Here is a 20,858-nt window from a genome sequence, read left to right as displayed (position 1 = left end):
CATTCCATATGCACACATGTGCATAAACAGATACACAAGCACACACATACATTCACAGTAATCATACGTATAACACATACTCACACAGTAGACATATGTATGCATGCATGCACATGCACACACACAGGCACACACATACACACACACACACACATAAACATGTACATGCACACAATTCAAGAATTTCTCAGAATTATGAACAGGCAAGATGGGGGTGGGGTTGTATAAAATGAATTTTACATGTGAAATCTATGAACTAATCATGTTTTGGTATTTGTTGTCTAGCAGATACCAGTGAGAATTGAGTGTGCATTGTGCAATTTAGTGAGACAGTTAGAATCATATATGCTTGATTTATGAGCGTGATTTATTTTTGTGGAAAAAATGTGCTGGACTGGGCGGCGGTCATATTTTGTACCGCTCTGCGGTACATCTAGTTTATTTTGATTTGGCTGGTGAGTGGTGCACTGTTCTGAACCCTGCGAGAAATCCTCTGGTATCCTTGCACCTCTAATAAGTATGCAGATACCTTGACATCCCTAGTAATATTTATGTGTGAGAAATGCAAGGTGTGGCGTGTGAGCGTGTGAACTTGTTGAATTGCGTGTGAGACTTGAGAACCCTGATAATTGTCCTCCCAACTAGTCTAACGTGAAGTTCCTCTTCATTGTGCTTTTGTTCATCTCCTGCTTCATAGCTTCGGGCCATTTCACGTTGCTCACAATGGGCTCAGACAGTTTCTGCCAGCCTTTAGCATTGGCCACAAAAAAGACAGCACCACAGCCCTCAACCTCCAATGGCCTCTGATATGACAGAACCAATTTAGGGACAAAAATAAAGAGAGACAAAATAAAGGTCTGCCCAGTGTTAGCCTATGACAGGCAGACATTACAACAGAGCGTTTTGGTCCCATGGTAATTAACTGTCGTTGGTTAAACCCTGGCTGGGAGACGGGGGTGACAGATTCTCTGTGCTCCTCTAAAGACTCTCATTACTCCTTAATGTGCTCGACTCAGCGCTTTCCTGCCACTCTGGTAGCCGACCTTTTGTCGCCTCTCTCTCTCATTCCTCATCCTTCTACGGTCTTCCCCTGATAGCTCTAGTTAACTATTTGCTCTCTATCCTTCTGATGACTGGATGACTTGCATATCTGAAATGCCTACACTTTCCTTCATACATATTTCAGACAGTGAGGAGTGGCATTGTTGACAGTCACTGATTTGTTTTTTATCATATACTCCATGAAGATGCAACATCATTATCAGCAATGAAATTATAGCCACAATGCGAGTTCAACTTTAAAGAGTAAGTTACTGTAAATAGGAATATTAAAATAGCAATATAAAGTCTGAAGTTCAAAGAAGTAATATATGAAATTCAAGAGATGCAAACATTAAAAACTATATAAAAAATACTGCAAACAATAAGAGGGGTGCAGTACCTCAATTTAAGTGCATTTTCTGAGATTACAGTCTGCATATTAAGGTTAACCACTTTTTAGTTTTGGCAAACCACTAATTGGTTGTCCAATGCAAGGGAACATAAGCTTTGAATGTGTGGATCATAAATAACGTAAAAACCGCATGAATGCAGTAGCGGTTCCTAGGTTGACAAATAGGTGGGGCAGTCTGATTATCAAGTTTAGAAAAAAAAATTGGTATAGGTCACCGGCAGCTGGAGGCACACTAAGGGCGGTCCACAGAGATTTTGTTCATTTTTACGGCTCTTTCTTTCTATGGCTAGGCTATGAGCGAAATCTGGGGGATGGAATCCCATAATGTTACCACTTGCGGTCAAAACACAGTTCTGTTCATGCATTATTAACCTATGGTTAACCTACTTAATGTTATTTTATTCATAAGAAGTGAAGTTTAACATTTTGAGATTCCAGACAAATAAAAGCTATTCATTAAAGGCTATTCATTAAAAAGGTAAATATTCTGTGTGTATGGGGGGGGGGGGGGGGGAGTATACCATGGAATAAGTGCTTGCGTGTCCACCGTGGTTTGTATAGAAATTAATATTAAGTGACACATACACGAAAAAAGGGCAGTTTTTTTACGAGCTCCTTGGGGAATGATTTGGAAAATTTGAGGAAGCTTAAACTATCAAATAGATAGATAGATAGATAGATAGATACTTTATTGATCCCCAAGGGGAAATTCAGGATGGCGGCAGACAAATGGCCAGTGAATGAAAATCTGTCAGTGGCGGTAACTATGATTGTCACACACTTAGGCAAGTTAGAAGCGCTTATCCTGGACACCGGTATGTTTTGCACAAAGGCATGGGACATCACGTAGGCCTATCGTTCTCATGTTGGCCACAAACTTGTCTGTAACCCTGTGCTCAACTGCATCAATTGCTCTTTCCTGCAGCTGTGCATAGAGCACATCTACACGGTGCATGATCTTGTAGAACAGGTCTAAAAGGAATAAAAACTCGGGATCTAGGAGCATCCGAGAAAACCCTTTAGCCTCTCTAACTGAGATTGTATCAAAATCTCCAGATGTTTCAATTATTTCGAAACACTCCAAAATAAGCTTTTAAATCTTTTCGGAGATCTTGTGAAAAAAGCGGAGAAACCATAAAGATCCGAGAAGACACGCACTGAGGATGCTGCTGACGCAGCCTTTTCCATCACCAGGTTCAATTGATGTGCATAGCAATTAGGGTATACGTCTTGCACTTTCTTACGCACTCCACCAGATGCTCCTCTCATGACACTAGCCCCATCAAATGTCTGTGCAATCAGCCTTACTTTATCTGTGTCACTCTCAGGTGAACAAACTCATAGGCCTACACGATTTCACACTTACACTGTAGCCCTCATCGAGTTGTGCTGCAATATTAGCTTTCCCCAGCATGGCTAATTTGCACAACTCAGGTGCTAGCCTCATGTTTTTTGCCTTCTCTGAAAAATGTTTCATGTCACACACACCTACACTAGCCTACTCCAAACATCCCCTTGTCCCCCAGAAGATCGGAAAGCATGGAAAACGTTGGGTTACGGATGTAACCTTGGTTCTGTGAAGGAAAGAAAGGCTGCCAGATGGCTAGCCCAGAGGGCTGGAATATAATCCGCGCATGCGCGAGAATTCTGAGGAAGACTCATATCAAAGCATTACCCACGTGAGTGTGTCGCATCACCGAATATAAGCCAGAGCGCGGCACACAGTCGTCCTCATATCAATCCTGAACGCGAAGTCCAGAGTGACGACAAAGTCTGGCAGCCTTTCTTTCCTTCACAGAACCAAGGTTACATCCGTAACCCAACGTTCTGTTTCACTCAAGAAAGGCTGCCAGACGGCTAGCCCAGAGGGCTGGAATACATTTATGTCACAACGTCACGGGGGACGGATCACCCAGCAGAGTTCAATAATGACAGGACAAAAAAATTTCTTTCAGACTTTTATTGAATGCTGCACACAAGAGCATCCATCTGGAACTCTTTAGGATACTCAGTTAAGAACTCAAAACTGCATTCCCGAAAGATAAGCGGGATGTCACATTTAAGGAGTAGAACCTGGCAAAGGTTGAGGGTGAAGCCCAGCAAGCTGCTTGGCAAATGCCATTCAAAGGAACTCCTTTTAGGAGAGCCCATGATGTAGCAGCCGTCGTAGGTGTAGAGAGCCCCAATAGCTCATAAGCGCACTTAATAGCCTCCACCGCCCAGTGCAACAATCTCTGTTTGGAAATGGCTTTTCCTTGCTGCCCTGCACCATAGTATACAAAAAGCTGATCTGTTACCCGGAAGCTTTGGGTACGATTGACGTAACAGAGGAGGGCCCGCACTGGGCACAGACAATTCAATGTTTCATCCTCCTCTGACCCAAAGGGAGGGGGATGAAATGGGTCTAAGGCAACGACCTGGTTCAAGTTCTTGGCTGAGAGGATCTTGGGCACGAAGGCTGGATTAGGGCGCAGCACAATTCCAGCCCCGTCCGGCTTGACATAGAAACAGTCTGTATGCACAGACAAAGCATGGAGTTCTCCAATGCGCTTACCAGACGTGATAGCCAGTAGGAAAGCTACCTTCAAAGAGAGCCAACTACATCTGCTAAGGGTTCAAATGGAGATTTTGTCAGTGCCTGGAGGACTACATTGAGTTGCCATGCAGGCACAGAGGTCGTCTTGGGCGTGGTCGCTGAGCTCCCCTTAAGAATTGTATAGACATGGGGTTAGCTCCCACAGTTTTGCCATCTATACACTCATGGCAGGCTGAAATTGCTGCAAGAAATACCTTCAAAGTCGAGGGGGACTTGCTCAAAGAGTTCCTGCAAAAACTCAAGTACTGACGTTAGTGAACCTGACCTTGGGCATTCGTTTCGGCGTATGCACCAAGTCCTGAACGTCTCCCACCTATAATAATAGAGTGCTCTTGTAGAGGGAGCTCTAGCACACTGCAGAGTCTGTGTCACCGCGCTGGACAATCCTTGAGCAAGGAGTGCATCCCTTTCAGTGGCCAGACCCAAAGATTGAGCAGAGATGGATCTGGATGCCACAACTGCCCACCTGCCTGGGATAGTAGATCCTTCCTCAGAGGGATTTCCCATGGCTCCCCTGACAGGAGATTGTGAATCTCGGCAAACCATGGCGCTTGGTGACGGCGTGGTGCTACCAGCAAAACCAAGTTCTCACTCCTTGTCTTCTCCAGCACTGCTGGGATGAGTGAGGTTGGAGGGAAGGTATAAAGGAGGCCCTGGGGCCACACGTGCGCCAGTGCATCCACCCCCAAAGGAGCCTCGTTTCCGCTTAAGGAGAACCACAGTGGGCAATGGGCCAATTCCTTTGAGGCGAAAAGATGTGTGCCTTCCCAAAACGAGCCCAAATCAGGTCCACTGTGGCTGGGTGCAGTCTCCATTCGCTCGGATGCGGACGATCTCTTGACAACAGGTCCGCTGCAGAGTTCAGCGAGCCCAGAAGGTGTACCGCTCTGATGGAAGAGGAGATGTTTGTCTACCCAAAGAAGGAGTGTCTGAGCCACACTGTGTAGCGCTGGAGATCTCTGTCCCCCCTGGTGGTTTATGTAAGCTATTGCTGACATGTTGTCTGTCCGCACGCACTAGTACATGTTTGTTCTGTAGGGCCGGCAGGAAATGGCAGAGAGATAGGTAGACTGTCCTTAATTCCAGAACATTGATGTGGGCGGAGTCCCATGGAGGATACCACACTCCCTGAGCTCCCACACCGTTCAACACTGCTCCCCAATCTGAAAGGGAAGCATCAGTGGTTAAGACCTCGCGTCGGCAGATCCTGCCTAGCTGAACTCTTCTGCTCAGATTTTTGGGTGTATTCCACCAGTGGAGAGCCCTTAAGCAGCTCGATGTTATCAGAATGGATTTGTTCCGATCTCTCACTGGGTGGAGTGCTCTGGACAAGTACCATCTCTGTATTGGTCTCATATGCAACAGGCCGAGACGAACCACCTGAGAGGCCGCCGCCATCAGGCCCAGAAGCCTCTGGCAATGGTGGGACCGAACACTGCTTCGACCCGAGTAGTTAGAAAGGCATTGAGATAAATTGACAATCCTCTGGTCCGACAGACTTGCTGACATGGTCACAGAGTCCAGATTTACCCCAAGGAAGACGATTCGTTGTGACGGATTCATCTGACTCTTCTCTATATTGAGAGACAGGCCTAGCTGTTGCAAGTGGGCTACCACCGCTGCTGTGCCCGACATGGCGTGCTGATTTGATGGTGAACAAATCAGCCAGTCATCCAAATAATTTAGCACTCTGATGCCCTGTTGGCACAGAGGGCTCAAAGCTGCATCCATGCACTTTGCGAACATGTGGGGTGCCAGAGATAAATCGAAAGGGAGAATGTTGAATTCGAAAGCTCTGCCTGTTAATGCGAACCGGAGGAACTGCCGATGATCGGGGTGGACAGAGATGTGGAAGTAAGCATCTCTCAGGTCTATGCTTGTGAACCAGTCCCCCACCTGAACTGACTGGAGGATCTGTTTCACAGAGAGCATCTTGAAACGTAACGGCCGGAGGTAGTCGTTCAGTGGTTTCAAATCTAGTATCGGGCGGAACCCACCATCCCGTTTCGGAACAAGGAAGTAGCTTGAATAGAAGCCACTCTGCTATTCGCTCTGCTTTACCTCCCTGATTGCCCCTTTTTCCAACAGTGTATTGATCTCGTTTTGAAGAGCCAGTTGCCGCTCTGGGTCTGGTTGGTGAGCGAAAAGAACGCCCTTCAACATGGGCAGACGGCGCTTGAACTGCAGCCGGTAACCAAACATTATTATGAAAAGGATCCATGGAACAGGAGAACAATTTCCCCAAGCCACAATTTGGGCAGGGCTGAATGCATGAGTGGAATGAGTTTCCATGCACAAAGTGTCAGGAAGAGTGTGGTGGAGCCGCCGGAGGAGCAGTGCGGGGGTTGTAGCCGCCACGCTGCCGGGGCTTGGTGAAGGTTCCAGGGCGACAGGTTACAGTTGCGGAGGACCCGGGTCGTGGGCGCTTTGTCGGCGGGGGTCTAGGCAACAGCTGCTCCCACTGTTTCTTGGACTCCCTGGACTCCTTAGCTTTGTGAAGCATTTCAACTGCACTAGGCCCAAAGGTAAAGTCAGGACTGAGGGGCAGCTTCATCAGAGTATTTCTGTCAGGCTCTGGGAGCTTTGACTGAGCCAGCCACAGATGTCGCTGAGCCATCCACAAAGACGCAATGGAACGCCCGCTGGAGTGTGCTGCTCCTCTAGCAAGGTGCACCAACACCTCTGAAACTCTTTAGCTCATTTACCACCTCTTGTGCGGGGGCAGCCGAGAGGTCCTCTATGAGCTCCATTTGATACAGCGCCAGAACAGATGTAGTGTTCATAAGGCGTGCACCAAAGGCTGTATTGTAAAATGTCCTCTTAAGCCATTTGTCAGTCGTGTGACACTGCTTATTTGGACATGACGGATCTTTCCCCACGAGGGTTGTAGGCGGGAGTACAAGAGAAGCAATGGAATCATCCATTGCTGGGTATGCACCAAAACCTACCTCATCCGCTCCATTGATGTTGGCAAACTGTGCCCAATGCCTCATGGGTGGGGTGGCAGCTTCAGGGTGCTGCCACACAGATGTCATGGGGTGACAACGTTTGGTGGGGGAGGAACTTTAGTTGGGCCGAAGGTAGCACGAGGGACCGAATTCGGTGCAGTACAATGCCTCCCGGCATAGTAAACAAACCGGCCTGAGGCCGTGGCAAGGCTAATTGTTTACAGCTGTATGTAATGATTCTATCACGTTCACGATTGGTGACTGTGTGGATTGGAGTGCTTTATAAACCGCAGTAACGAGCAGACGGGCGGAGGGTGAAGACACCGCATTTGACAGCAGCAACAAAGCCTAGGATAATGAAGCAAGGACTGAGTAACGTTAACAACCGGGAGATGCTCAGCTACGTCAAGCTAAGTACTGGGAATGTTGAATGTGTATGGCGACGTGAACACTGATAAGAGCCGGATACGTAACGTGAGTGTGCAGTGCTATCGATGCTTTGTTTATCCTGTGGAGTAGAGCTGCTGCAGCAGTGCTTGTGTGGGAGGACGTGCTTGAATGCCTACTGATGTGTGTGAGCCGACGGAACTCTCAGGAACGAACCGGTGCTACCCATCGATGCCCCGTTCCACTACGGCAGTAGTGGCCCCCGCTCTTGCAGCCACCCCCCCCCCCCATGCCCCCAGTGCCTATTGAACCATCAGGTGGCACTGCTACACGCCCTCCCACCTTTTGGGAACATTGACTTTACCCCCCCACCCCCCGCCAGCTGTATTCGGCCCGTGGCCGTTTGGAACATTTATCCCTCTCCCCATCTCCTTTTTTTTTAGTAATTAACTCTTAATAAAATAATTCTTTGTTTCTATATCTGTTCTCTGGTCCATTTGTGGGGTGTTGAACGTGTTGCTCCTCAGGAAAGAAGGTGTGGCAGTGTTGGTGAGTAGCGAGTAGGGGGGCAGGTGACAATTTCTCTGACAAAATCAGGTAGCACAGGGAGAGAAGATGGTGTACTTGTGGCATCTCTTGCCCTGTCAAACCGAGACGGTGGGGCCTGCGTCGTAGCTGGCATCTCCACCTTTATGCGCCTAGCAGCTCTGCACATTATGGCAATGAACTCATCACCAGAGAGTGCAGCAGAATTGTCAGAAGGCACAGAATGTGAGGATGAGCTGTGGTCAGAGCTCAGATCCGAAGGATGAGGGGATGTTGCAGCTCGGTTGCCAATGTAATCGTCTTCAAGGTTATCGGATGCAATCAGCGAAACACCTTCAAAGTCATCAGTAGCCTCCTGAGGGGGAGGCCAGGGAGATGAAGAAGCACCTGCGGAATGCTCATCTGGGGCGGCTGGGCGGGCAGTCAGTTGCTGCATCATCCACTGCTGGTTCACAGCCAGAGATGACACCTCTTTAGCCAAAGAAGTCATTGTAGTGGCCAGAGCCTCATATGTATCATGCTTCCTTTTCCTGTGTTTCTTACCAGAGGGGGGTGGAGCAGACTCTTTTTCTTCACCGACTTTGTTCTCAAGTGAAGCTGCCTGAGGGAACGTTGTGAACCACCTCAGAAGATGCCCTTGACGACACAGATCCATTGTCACCAGCAACCTTGTTCACCCGGTGCGAGTGGAGAATGGGGCACAGCTTGGACAGCTGGACGGGTCTGCCCTTGAGGCGACAGCATGCTCCGGACCAAGACACACCACACAGAGGGTGTGGCTGTCCTCTATCGGCAATTTACCATTGCAGTTTGTGCAATTGTGAAAGCCAGGCATGGTAAGAGAGGAGTAATACCACTAAGTTACAATGAACTTAATAGCAACATGCAATGGTATCAGTGTGCACTTATCTGCAACGAGCACAGATGCAGTGGTACCAGACGTGGTACCAACAACTCTCACCGTGGTACCAGAGATGGCTCCGATAATAGCAACGGTACCAAAGACGGTCACCTCAGAGTCTGTGGTACCAGCAGCCACAAGGCACAGATATTGAGCTTTTAGCATCCTATGAGAGATATAGTCAGAGATTTTCTCTAGCTACTCTACCTCCCTTAAGCAATTGACCTGTCGCTAAGCGCCACCCTTAGAACGCTGATGAGCTAATGACAGTCCAGCCTCAATGGGACTCGGACATCAGCTCGGACAACTCCATAGGAAACAACAGGGAGCAGGCATAAAATGACAAATTAATGGTTATTTATGGAGTTTATTAACTCAAAAAACCCTGACGGATAACCATGGTCAAACGTTTTACATGGGGGACGTGTAATTCTGATAGCTGGTACCCCGAGAGGCTAGAAAACGGGGTATATTTTCATCAGCAGTAGCCTACAGGACGTCTCTCGCGTTTGCAACAGCTTGACATAATGTAGGCTACTAAGCCAACAACGTGGGCACAGGTTTCCTGTTAAATCCCAAGATGAAAATGCTCATTAACCAACTAGGCTACTATATTCTTACTACATCAAATATTAGCGTAACCTAACATATCTTAGTATCAATCTTCCACTAGCTAGCTAGCTAGCATTAACGTCAGTGGTTTTTGCACGGTGATTTGCACGGCTACTCGCCACAACTGCTTGCCACCTTGTATGTATTCTAAAGTTTTGAATACACCCCTCCATAGCATAATTAAGTCCCTTTTGATAGCTTCTGGAGGAAAGTAAATCCTCTTATCGATCAAAACGTCCTCAAAGCCTGCTTTCATATACTGTCAGCTGCCATTGTCCACAAAGTCTGGTTTGTTTGTCCGAGTTTTCACAGGCTAACAATGACAATTAGGTGAGTGACTCACTCGATAGAGTGAGAGTCGCAACAATAAAATGCTGGGATCAGAGTCTGGTACCAGGGCTGGTACCAGTGACTACAAGACACAGATATTGAGCCTGTAGCCACCTATGCGAGCTATAGCCAGAGATATTTTCTCTAGATAAGCTCTATACCTCCCCTACAGCTGTAAACACTAGTCTATTATACTCCTATATAACTCGTACAACCTAGTAAGCTAATATCAACATCAAGTAGTATGCCAACCTACACAATCACTGGCGAGTGACTCACTCGATAGAGTAAGAGTCGCGGACAAATGGGGAGATAAAAGACTGTTTTCTTATTATTAGTAGCTGCAGCTACCTCAAAGACAAAGTCATTAGGCATTACTTCGCGCTAACTGAATTATAGAAGTATGTCTTACCTCATCAGATCGCGTGAGGGATTAAAGAGGACGACTGTGTGCCGCGCTCTGGCTTATTATATATTCGGTGACGCGACACACTCACGTGGGTAATGTTTTCATATAAGTCTTCCTCAGAATTCTCTCGCGCATGCGCGGATTATATTCCAGCCCTCTGGGCTAGCCGTCTGGCAGCCTTTCTTGAGTGAAACAGAACAGAACATTTTATTGCATTTACGACAACCAGAGCTTCTTATCAGACATATGGCCTACCACGAACGTGAAAATGTCCGATTAAATGACCGACTCTTGTCCTTTGTTTATTGGTATACGATGATGTCGGGCTGATTAGGTCCTAGGTCTTTGATAGCGAATTTAGCTACAAACTCAAGTCTTTCGAATGAGTTCTTTAAGAGAAACTCCACACTATTGCACACACGCTGTTCACTCGCCATTTTTCAGCTGTCTGTCTGACGTTACAAACTTTGTGCGGACTAATACAGTAGGCATACAGTACAGTAGGCATATTACTGTAAGTTCTGACGTCGTGTGGGCAGTGGCATGATCTGCCCACCCGACCTTCTACTAACCGCGCTCTAGCTGCAGTTCCATTATCGGTCGACAGATTTACATAGAGAAACAGCAGGCGCTGTTCAATTTCTTCAGGGCAGTGCCCTACCAGAAACTAAGACTACGCAGGGTGCGATTTGTAGAGGGGGATGGTGAGGATTTCCCCCCCTCTGGTTTTCCTATCCCTACCTCTGCTAAATTATTTTTATCCGCGGTGGGGACAACATTTATCCCCCTCTGCCCCTCATATTGATTAATGCTACTTCATATAAGTAAAGTGCTGCAACGTGAGAACAGTCTAGTAGGCTAGCCTACATAATAATCTGACATCAGAAACGCACCGTCACCGTCAGCACTCATGCTGCTGACACAGTGGCTGCATGATAACTTAATTTGGCCTTGATCGTGCAGGACATTTCAGAATGTCGAGTGTGTAATCCATCATAAATGGCTAGTTTCAATGGAAAAGTTAGCTGGACAAATGAAAGAAAACGAGAAGGATTCAGTGAACCATAATAATGTTTTAGAACCTTCAAAATTAGAAAACTGATGCAACTGAGATGGAGGACAACTGCACGTAGAGTAGAACGTAGGCCTATTGTCCGAAGGAACTTACATTAAATGAGGAGATATTTGCTGAATGTCACAAAAAGTGTTACAGAAATTGCTTGGCATCGCTTATTCAATGGCTCTCTACCGAAACACCTGTAGTTTGCGGAGGACGAACGAGAATGCACTCGTTTGATAAATCAGCCAGTAAGCTAGGCCTAGTAGACAAATAAATTTTAGAAATAATCTGTACTGCAAAAACGAATGTTGGTGGGTATTTAAACTATCTAGCGGGTGTTTTAACAGCTGCAAGAAATAGAAGCTTCATGGTCTTTATGTTCTGGTTCGTAAATTATTTTCATAAAACTTCAAGTTGCCCTATAACTTTACTCTCCAAACTCTTCACTGCACTGTAGGCAATTAACTGACAGTATGATAGGCTATTTATTTTCTGTAGGCTACAATAAACACATTTATTTTTTCAACTTTTGCAATATTACGCACTTGGCTACTGAAGGCAAATCAGCAGGAGAGAGAATGCACGTAGCCTACGCAGCGTGTAGCGCAATGTGTAGGCTATTTGGTTACCAACTAACACTGTTAGCCAATTCACTAACTTAAGACTTCAGTGCCATCATATACAACGTTTTTTTACACAACAAATACAGAAAGGATGGAGGCAGCAAAAGTAGAGGAGTTATTTCAGATGGGGCAAGAACAAGGTTAATTTGTATGCTTGTCAAAACGTAGTCCTACCCTGCATTAGAGGAGCTGATCATCATACCAAGCACACTCGCTGTTTAAAGTCATACACCACGGTAAACTAAAACTAAAATGTTACAAAGGTGGCAAAAATAATATAGGGTATTATTAGCTATGACATTACTAGGCTATGAATCGTTCGTTCATTTGTTTTTTTTTTTGGGGGGGGGGGGGGTTACAAACTTATTCAAAATCATCCCCCCCTCTGGTTTTTACACAAATCGCACCCTGAGACTACGTTTACACGAAGCAGGGTATTTTCCTAAACGAATATCTGCCCATCTACGTTTGCAAATAAAACTGCATTTACACGAGACCGTTTTTTTTTTTAAATGTGTTTACACGAACCCGTGTACATACATGCTGTCATGAGCACGCCAAACCACAGTGGAAGTCTAACGATAAGCTCAAGCTCACATTAACCAATCAGAACCCTGAAAAGTCGCATGTGAGAACATGTAAATGTAAACATTGGTCGCACATTTGGTGTACGTCTGTCGCATACTGTGACGTTGGCTGCCCAAAACTCTGTTTACCACAGTTTACAACCAAACGCATAAACAAAGTTTTCCAAGAAAAACTCTTTGGCCGGAGTTTTTTTGGATAACCGTATTACGGGGCGAATTCTCCGTTTGCGTCTAAAGGCTCAAACGTAGGGAAATGTCTTTGTTTATAAAAATACACATGCTCGTGTAAACGGGGTCTAAATGTAACGTTACAGTAGGCCTACAACAACTATGGATATGATCAACGAGATCTTTGCAATCTTTTCGAAATTTCTTTGCAAATCATACAAAAATTTAACATGATTGAGTACTTTGCCACTGATTACAATAATAAACAACAACATTTTATTTAAATAAAATATTTTGTGGATCTACTTTTCTAGTGGATGAATCTTTAGTAGGGCTCCGCCCCTCCTGCCCAAGTGAACGAGCACGTCTGCATGAATGTAATAACAATATCACAACAGATTAGCTGATTAAAGGAGAAATCCAATCCAAAAAAAGTTTTCTGAATGATAAGGAGTGTAGATTTTGTGTGGGGACTAAAACATTAATCAAAGTAGTTTTGAGAAAGTCCACTGTGGTAAGAAAGAATGGTGTACCGAGTGGTAGAAAAGAACAGCAGTATTATAGAGCCCGGGAATAGCACATTCTTCTAGCAAGGAACATTGACACTCGCAGGGATGAAGAAGTGTGAAATGCAGACATTTTGCTCAACACACTTTTGCACTCTGCCTTCGAGTGGCTCCTGTGATCTTCGGTATGTTAAGACGGCAAACTTAGACCCCGTTTACACGAAGGGAAAACACAGATATTTCCCTGCGGTTTGGCCTCTCGTTTACACCAAAACCCCGTTTTTATCACAGAAAACGATTATTTCTAAAACCTCCGGCCAAAGTGGAGATTTCTGATAACGCCGGTTATGTGCTGCCGTGTCAACAGGAATAAACAGCGTTTTAGCTTCTTAAACGTCACATTATGCGCCAGAAAATCCTTAACGTCATGTGAGCGCCTGATGTTTACAGTTTCTTTGGCTACTGATCAGGATTATCACGGATGCTGTTAAGGTGCTACTAATTTTTACTTTTGTGCAAAATTAACGCTACACGAAGGAGTAACTCAACTTCGCTGTCTGTCCATACAAACGAACCTCGCACCATGTTTGCTGTTTTGAAAGGAACCGGAAGTCGCTCGTGTTAGTCGTTGGTGTCGATTCTGAGGATTTTGATTGGCCAGCATGGCTTTATTCCTTTCCCTACACTGCCACCCATAGGTTTGGCATAGTTATTATGGCGCTCGACAGGGTATTTATGCGGGTTGATGTAAATGACAAGTTTTTTGAAAACAATGTTGTGTATTGTTATTATTGAAAACGGGGGGGAATATTTGTTTCTCTAAATACCCGGCTATGTGTAAATGTGGCCTTACATTTTTGCTACCCCAGAGCTAACTTGCAATGCAACTTGCCATAGGCAAAGTCACCACCTTTTGAAATGGAGAGTGGGTCTGAACCACAGTGGATCTAATGGGGAAATAGATAATTTTTTTGGATCTACCATCCCTTTCTATACAAACCCCAGACTGGTTTCTGCTCAATTCTCCAAGCTACACTAATTCTACTGGTTTCTGCTCAATTCTCCGAGCTACACTAAATCTAATGACCTCACCTTGATTAGCTAGAAGTAATCAAAGAATCACAAGACAAGACATATTTCAGTGGCAACTTCTCTGTGACAATGACTTGTGGCCTTCCCTATTTCCAGTTAATTCATTTTGGTTGTTTTTTTTATTTTTGGCTGTGATAAAAACAGAAATAATATACTCATGTGCACATCTACATCCTCAGTTTGCATGGCTTACCACCATGGTTGTTGTTGTCAACCATACTATTGTGCACATTGTAAATATTATACTATTATATATACTATTGTGTTATGTATACTATTGTGTTGTAAAAAAAACAACACAACTACCTCTATTTTTTTATATATATATTCTTTATTTCTATATTTTGATATATGTTCAATATTTCAGTCTCGCACTTTAATGTCTGTATGTGGTATGTCTGTATATTTCAATTTTTTATTGTCTATGGCTATGTCTAAAGTATGTCTATGTCTGTATTTAAAGTATGTCTATGTCTGCATGGGAAAGTAAGAAACGAAATTTCAATTCTTTGTATGACCAGTGCATGTAAAGAAATTGACAATAAAGCCGACTTGACTTGACTTGACATTCAAAAACTCTTGTTGGGATGATTATTGATTTTTGTCTTTTGGCCCCAAATATAAGCATCTCGTCGGCTTGCCAACTTTTTTCCAGGATATCCTCCTCTCTCCATCCAGGGCAGGGGCGCAGGTCAGGAGATATTTTGAAAGTGAGGGGGACAAAACACAAACCCATAGTGAGATCAGATTTCCAGATATCGGATCGCCACCTCTGGCCCACTTTCGACCATCATATTTTAAACTTGCCAGAATATTATTTTAAAATATTTTTCTGATAAAAATTGTCAAAACTGTGAGATGAGCACAACGCCAGATCTGCCCTCAGACCAGTTTCTTGCTATGTGCAATTCTACTTTTATTTATTTTTTTTAGATTTATTTCACACTATTTGGGCCAATGGTAGGCTACTCTAAAAGCAACATGGGATGTTGATATTTTATGAAGCCATGAATGAATCATCATGAATGAATCATCATGCCTATGATCCAAACATAGACTACATGATCAAATAGCCTAGTTAAGCCTATACTTTTTTAAAATTGTCTGGAATAAACCAAATCAACTCTCCACTATGTGTTTGCAGTTAATATTTATGCAACGTTAGAACATGTTGGCTTAACAAGTTACCAGTCCAGAACACACAGAAAATTGCAACAGAAAGTTGACTTTATAATCAACTACTATTTGTTCCAACAGCATTTAAACAAAGCATTAATCAAATTGAAAAAATACTGTTACTGTAGTAACTGTACCACATTATCCCAAGCTTCATAGAGCTCCCCACGTCTGTGACAGGCAGACGTGACACCGCTAAATTATCAGCATGTTTATACCCCAAACTGAACGCGTAAGAACGCTAGGCCCATCACTCTGGGGTGTGGTAGTCTGCTCTCTGGGATGTACAGTATGCACCAAGGTAACTGACGTATCCAATTTGTGTCTTGAAATTATGTAAATAAATGTCTTAGAACAAAAACGTTGGGTATAGACTTGTATTTTATAGTTAGGCTAGTAGTGAAAACGAGTTAATCAGGATTCTATTTATAGCCGGACAAATAAAGGCAGGTTCCCATACAAGACGGGGTAACAATTGCCTATACCAATCAGTCCACCAGCACTAGAAGACATTGTTTCGATTTAAGATTGTCGGATTAATAGCCTACGGTTGGGAAAGAAAAGTCGTTTTCCTACCATGGGTCTCTCAACACACGTTCTCAAGCTCACTCTCTTGCCGCCCCTTTCGAGGTAATTGCCAGGCTGAAGCCTAGGCTACTACATTTAAACACAATTGTTGCGCGACTCAAGGCATTCCAGCCTACGAATTTAACAAAAAGTACTAAATCATGCATAATAAAACAATTTAGGCTACTTGGCTACGCAAAAAGGTTTCTATAGGCTACAGCACAACCCCTATTCAATGAACGGCTGCCTTGTCTTGCAATAAACAGCGGCACTTGTTTCACTTCAATGTCACAATCCCGACACTTTTTCAACTGCATGAAACATAACAGTGAACCATCAAATATCTCCCAGATTTCAGTGTCCATCAGTCTCAAAATTTAGCAATATAATCAAACAGTCCAAAAGTAAAGTAAATCCCAAACCAAACCGAAAATGTTATACTTTTGATAGCCTACCGGTATGCCGCTCCAAATGAAATGCATGTCTAAATGCAGGTTAGAAATTTAAAAAGCCTGCCTCGAATAGCCTAGCCTGACGTAGTCATACTCAATTCTAGTCAGAATTTGAGTCTGATACTGCTCCATAGAGCTGTGATTATGGGGCGTGTTTCAAACGAACCAGGAAAAAAAATGCCTCTGCACTCAATTGGATAGACCTACAACCAATCAGAGCAACGGAGTGTGTGACGTATGTTAAGCGACGCATAGTTGATGTCAACAGAACTCAACTGCACGCTAGAAGAAGAAAATGTGAGCGATTTTCGCAGGTGTTGTAAAAATAATGTAAGGATACACGGAGTTCTTCAACACACGAACCTCATTTTTGAGAGAAACAGTAAAGGTGAATGCATATACGATCAAGTTATCCGTTTAGGATTACAACTCCACAACACTGCAAACAAATCGCATCGCATTTGTCGGTCCTGTCAGAACTTTATAACACGGTTGGAACGCGACATGCCCGTGTTTAAAAAATGGACAGAAGACGAAGGAGACCAGCCTGAAGAACCGTGTTCATCTGAGGCATCAGAGACGCCCCGGACTCTGAAGAAGTTCTGCCCCAATCCGTCAACTCCAACCGGTACAAAAACGCGAAGAAGCATTACAGAGGTAAGCTTGTTAATACATTTCTACTTCTTATGATATGACTATGAGAATAACCTCGATTGCCACGTTTCACATGAGTTAATAGTGAGTCGTGATTATTGTCCAATGTGATAAACACTGTGCATTCCCACACTCCTCATTTCCGTGAAATCTATCTATGATTAAATCATCTAGTCATATTTTGACATGCCTAGTATTCTGGAAGCCAGCCCGAATTTCAGTGTAGTGTGAGCAAATGTTACCAGGATAAACTTGTACCTGATGTGTAAGTTGGCCTCTGTCACTTTGTCAATATGTAGAAACTTCATTTTGTAATGGACTAGCATGTTATCCAACCCCCACTTCTGTGCTCTGCACCTCTGTGGGGGGTGGGCAGTGTTTCTCTGACCTGCTCAGCAATTGCATCTGGTGTCACCATATTTAACAGTCTGTATTTTCCAATGTATTGTCAATGCACGTTATACTTATTAGGCTATACTGTAATTCTTCACACTGATGTGTTCACTTATATTTCAGGTTGTCACCCATTTTCCATCCACTTGACCTCCACCTGGAACACCTAAACAATTTTCTCAAATCATTTATGAGAGGATTGGGACCAAACATGTCAGAAATGTCAGCAGCCAGAATCAGTAGGTCCATTGGCATCGTCAAAGAGCTAATGGACAAAACGGACACAGAGCTGGAGCTGACAAGGCCGGCTGGCATTCATCATGTGGCCCGAGAACAGGACGTTTTAACACTGGTAAACGTTTTCAGGGAGACACAACTTTCCCAACAAAAATCACCCAGGCAGGCAGTCTCATGCATTCCCGAATTTCAAGAGAAACTTATTGGCAAAGCTGAATTACCAGGAGAAAATAATGGACTGGCAAAATGTGCCTATTTAAATAATTAAGTAAATGTGAAATGTAAATGGTGATGGTAATTTGTAAATATTGTTTTTGTAAATGACAATGTAAATAATTGTTTTCATATAATAGTTTAGTAGTATCCACATTCTTGAAAACATTTTTGTGTTTTCTTATTGGTTGTATGTTCAAAGTTCAGCGTATATCTTCAAACATTACCTATTATGTGAAGATATTAAAAATCTTTATTGACATGTCTTATTGTTTGTCTTTAAATGCAGAAACATCACCAACCAGTAGAGAAGTATAAACCATTTTAATTTTATTCAAAAATATTAATGTAACAGAGGTAAAAAAAAAGGCATTTGCACAACAACAGGACCCTGAAGCTACAAATTTGAGCCTGAATTTGAAGCTAGCCTGAGATCTTCAACATTGACAAGCCTGATTCCAAGTTACTTGGGGATGATTGTATCTTATCATCCTCATCCTCGTCATCAAAGTAACCAGTGTAATCCATGTCAACCTGAACACGGTCATCCTGAACAACACAGTCATCAAACAAATTAGTTTGACTCTGTTCGATGTCATCAAAAACCTCATGCATAATTCATAGTATCTCTTTTGCATGTTCCAGCTTGTATGTAGGGAGATTATGGATAATGAAGTCCAGGTCAAATATCTGTGTGCACTGTTCTAAAACTGATCAATGAGTTCATCTCCAAAACCAGTGCAGGCTGTGTCGACTGTGTAAAGTGGTATGTTTTTATGGTCCTGAAGTAAACTACTCCTGTAAGTTTGTAACAGTTCCCTGATCAAAAGTGTGCCCTTAGGTGTGACTATTCTGTGTTTGTGGTGTGATGAAACCTCCCCTTGAAAGTGTTCATATTTGGGGATTAGCTCCCCACAACCTTCAGGTTCACAAGAACAAACAGAATGGCAGTGAGTGCAGCACAGATGTCCTAGATCAACAGATGTGGTGTGTTCCTCAAAATGGCAGTACAAAGCTTTCCGCAGACAACTAGTGACTCCATTAAAGTACCGTCTTAACTGCTGGGTCAAGCTTTGTACTAACATCCCTCACAATCCAGTGTAGGCACTCCAGTGTATGGCCAGGTACTTTAATCAGACCCACTCTGATGTTTGTTCTGTTTGGGCTCAGGGCCAAATTTATTGGATTGTCCATCTGAAGCTGTTTCATAACCCTGGCTCTGGATTCCCGATCAGCAGAAGCGGTCAATGTCAGCACAGGTGTACCTGGAATATATAGCAGTACAAAAAGCAACCAATAAGTAACAGTAAAAATAAGAAATTATGAGTAGTATCATTTAGTACTTTTTAATGACTGTACTGACATCTAAAAAGAATACATCACTTATAAGGGGTACAGTGACTAGCCTACCAATATGGGTATGGTGCTTGAGTACATAAAGCAACACCCAAATGCCCTTCTGCCCTTTTGCAGCCTGACCACTGATAGAAATAAAACAGTAACCTACATTAGAATGTTTTAACAGCTAGTTCGCTACAATCACACTAACGTTATGATTGTACCAAGTCTGAGTTAGCGAACGTACAACGACACCTAGGCTACTATGTTTACAACATGGGATTCATATCACGACATTGGGAGTTATTTACTAAGTCAGACAGTTAGACTCTCTTACCATTTGTAAGTTAGATGAACTTCGTCCATGACGATACCCATTACGTTGGCTTGAAAAACATCGGAGCCTAGCATGTCCCTCCACTTGTTGTTCAGCAGCCAGGATTCCGGGCTTCAAAAAAGGATCTGGCAACGACCGCTGGCTATATCCACCTCGTCGTGCACGCCGAGTTGCATCGCCGTGATGCCCATTTCAGTTGCTTCGGCAAAAAACATCTTTCTCATCAACAAATGCCTTGATCCCGTTACTCTGTTCCTCTTTTAAAATTAATTCGCTGTCGATATCTTCTAGAACAGACCTGATAGCAGAATCTACACATCTCAATTCTCCAGCGGCAGCCATCGTTGTTGTAAACGAATTCAACCCAAGCGCTCTTTGGTGACGTGGTGGATTACGTTACTGTTGAGCATCTGTCCATCATCGTATAAAGCCCGCCCTGACAATTTGATTGGCCCGCCAGTATTTGGGCGAGCATACTCGCGCCACTATGGATCAATGCCAGACCGAACTTCCCGACCTCAAACGTTGTGGGCGGGACTAAGTTCGGAATGGCACCCAGGCTACGAATAGCCTACCAGCTTGCCTCAAATAAAGATGCTTTGCTTTCCAAAAGACCCCAGCCATAATTTGAGGATTTACACTATAAGCAAGTAGCCTGGATTATTTTATGATGGTTATTAGTAGACAAACTGGCTTCAGATATCCAACAGAGTGAATATGAGATTGTGCAGTCTTACACTGTAGACGGCTGTGGTTAGTGATGTGATGCTGTTAATGGGGAGTTTTACATAGTTAGCGCAAACCCTATAGGTTATTATTTATTTAGCGTACCTATAAGGCTTTTTTCTCTTATCAAAAGTGAGGGGGACGACGGCCGTCTCTTCAGCACTGCGGGGGGGACATATCCCCCACGTCCCCCGTGCCGTCTCTTCAGCACTGCGGTGGACACGTCCCCCGTGCCTCCTGCGTCCTTGCTCCAGGGGGATACCTGTCCTATCCTCTGACAGAGACACACACACAAGCTGTCACGTTGGCCAACCATGGGCGTCCCGGCAAAGACAAACCATCAGCGTCAGAGTTCCATGGGGTCGCACGGCCGAGTGAGCGGGAGGGGAATGGGGAAACGGGGATTGAGAGCTGCTCACGCTTGTCGTCAGGAATGGAGGATGAGGATGGAGCTCTGCCTGACAGTGGTCATCCATCTCCCCCTCAGCGTTCCAGTGGGGGTGCGGCAGTCACAAGAGCGACTGTAATTACACCGACACACTTTTCA

General features: G+C 44.1%; 2 long non-coding RNA genes across 2 annotated transcripts; one reads left to right on the top strand and one right to left on the bottom strand.

Annotated features, from left to right (window-relative positions):
• Positions 1–16,493: 16,493 nt before the first annotated feature.
• On the top strand, positions 16,494–18,172 carry LOC143133790 (uncharacterized). Its single transcript, XR_012988552.1, has 2 exons — positions 16,494–17,070; positions 17,584–18,172. It is a non-coding gene; the product is annotated as an uncharacterized LOC143133790 (long non-coding RNA).
• A 47-nt stretch (positions 18,173–18,219) lies between these two features.
• On the bottom strand, positions 18,220–20,149 carry LOC143133787 (uncharacterized). Its single transcript, XR_012988549.1, has 2 exons — positions 19,586–20,149; positions 18,220–19,175 (listed from the first exon to the last, which is right to left on the bottom strand). It is a non-coding gene; the product is annotated as an uncharacterized LOC143133787 (long non-coding RNA).
• Between the last annotated feature and the right edge of the window lie 709 nt (positions 20,150–20,858).

The sequence above is a fragment of the Alosa pseudoharengus genome, unplaced genomic scaffold, assembly GCF_046254945.1.
Source record: "Alosa pseudoharengus isolate Yale_2024_CS ecotype anadromous, Long Island Sound unplaced genomic scaffold, YU_APseudo_1.1 YU_APseudo_1.1_scf_2, whole genome shotgun sequence".
Taxonomy (NCBI): Eukaryota; Metazoa; Chordata; class Actinopteri; order Clupeiformes; family Clupeidae; genus Alosa; species Alosa pseudoharengus.
This window is presented reverse-complemented; position numbering and strand designations above follow the sequence as displayed.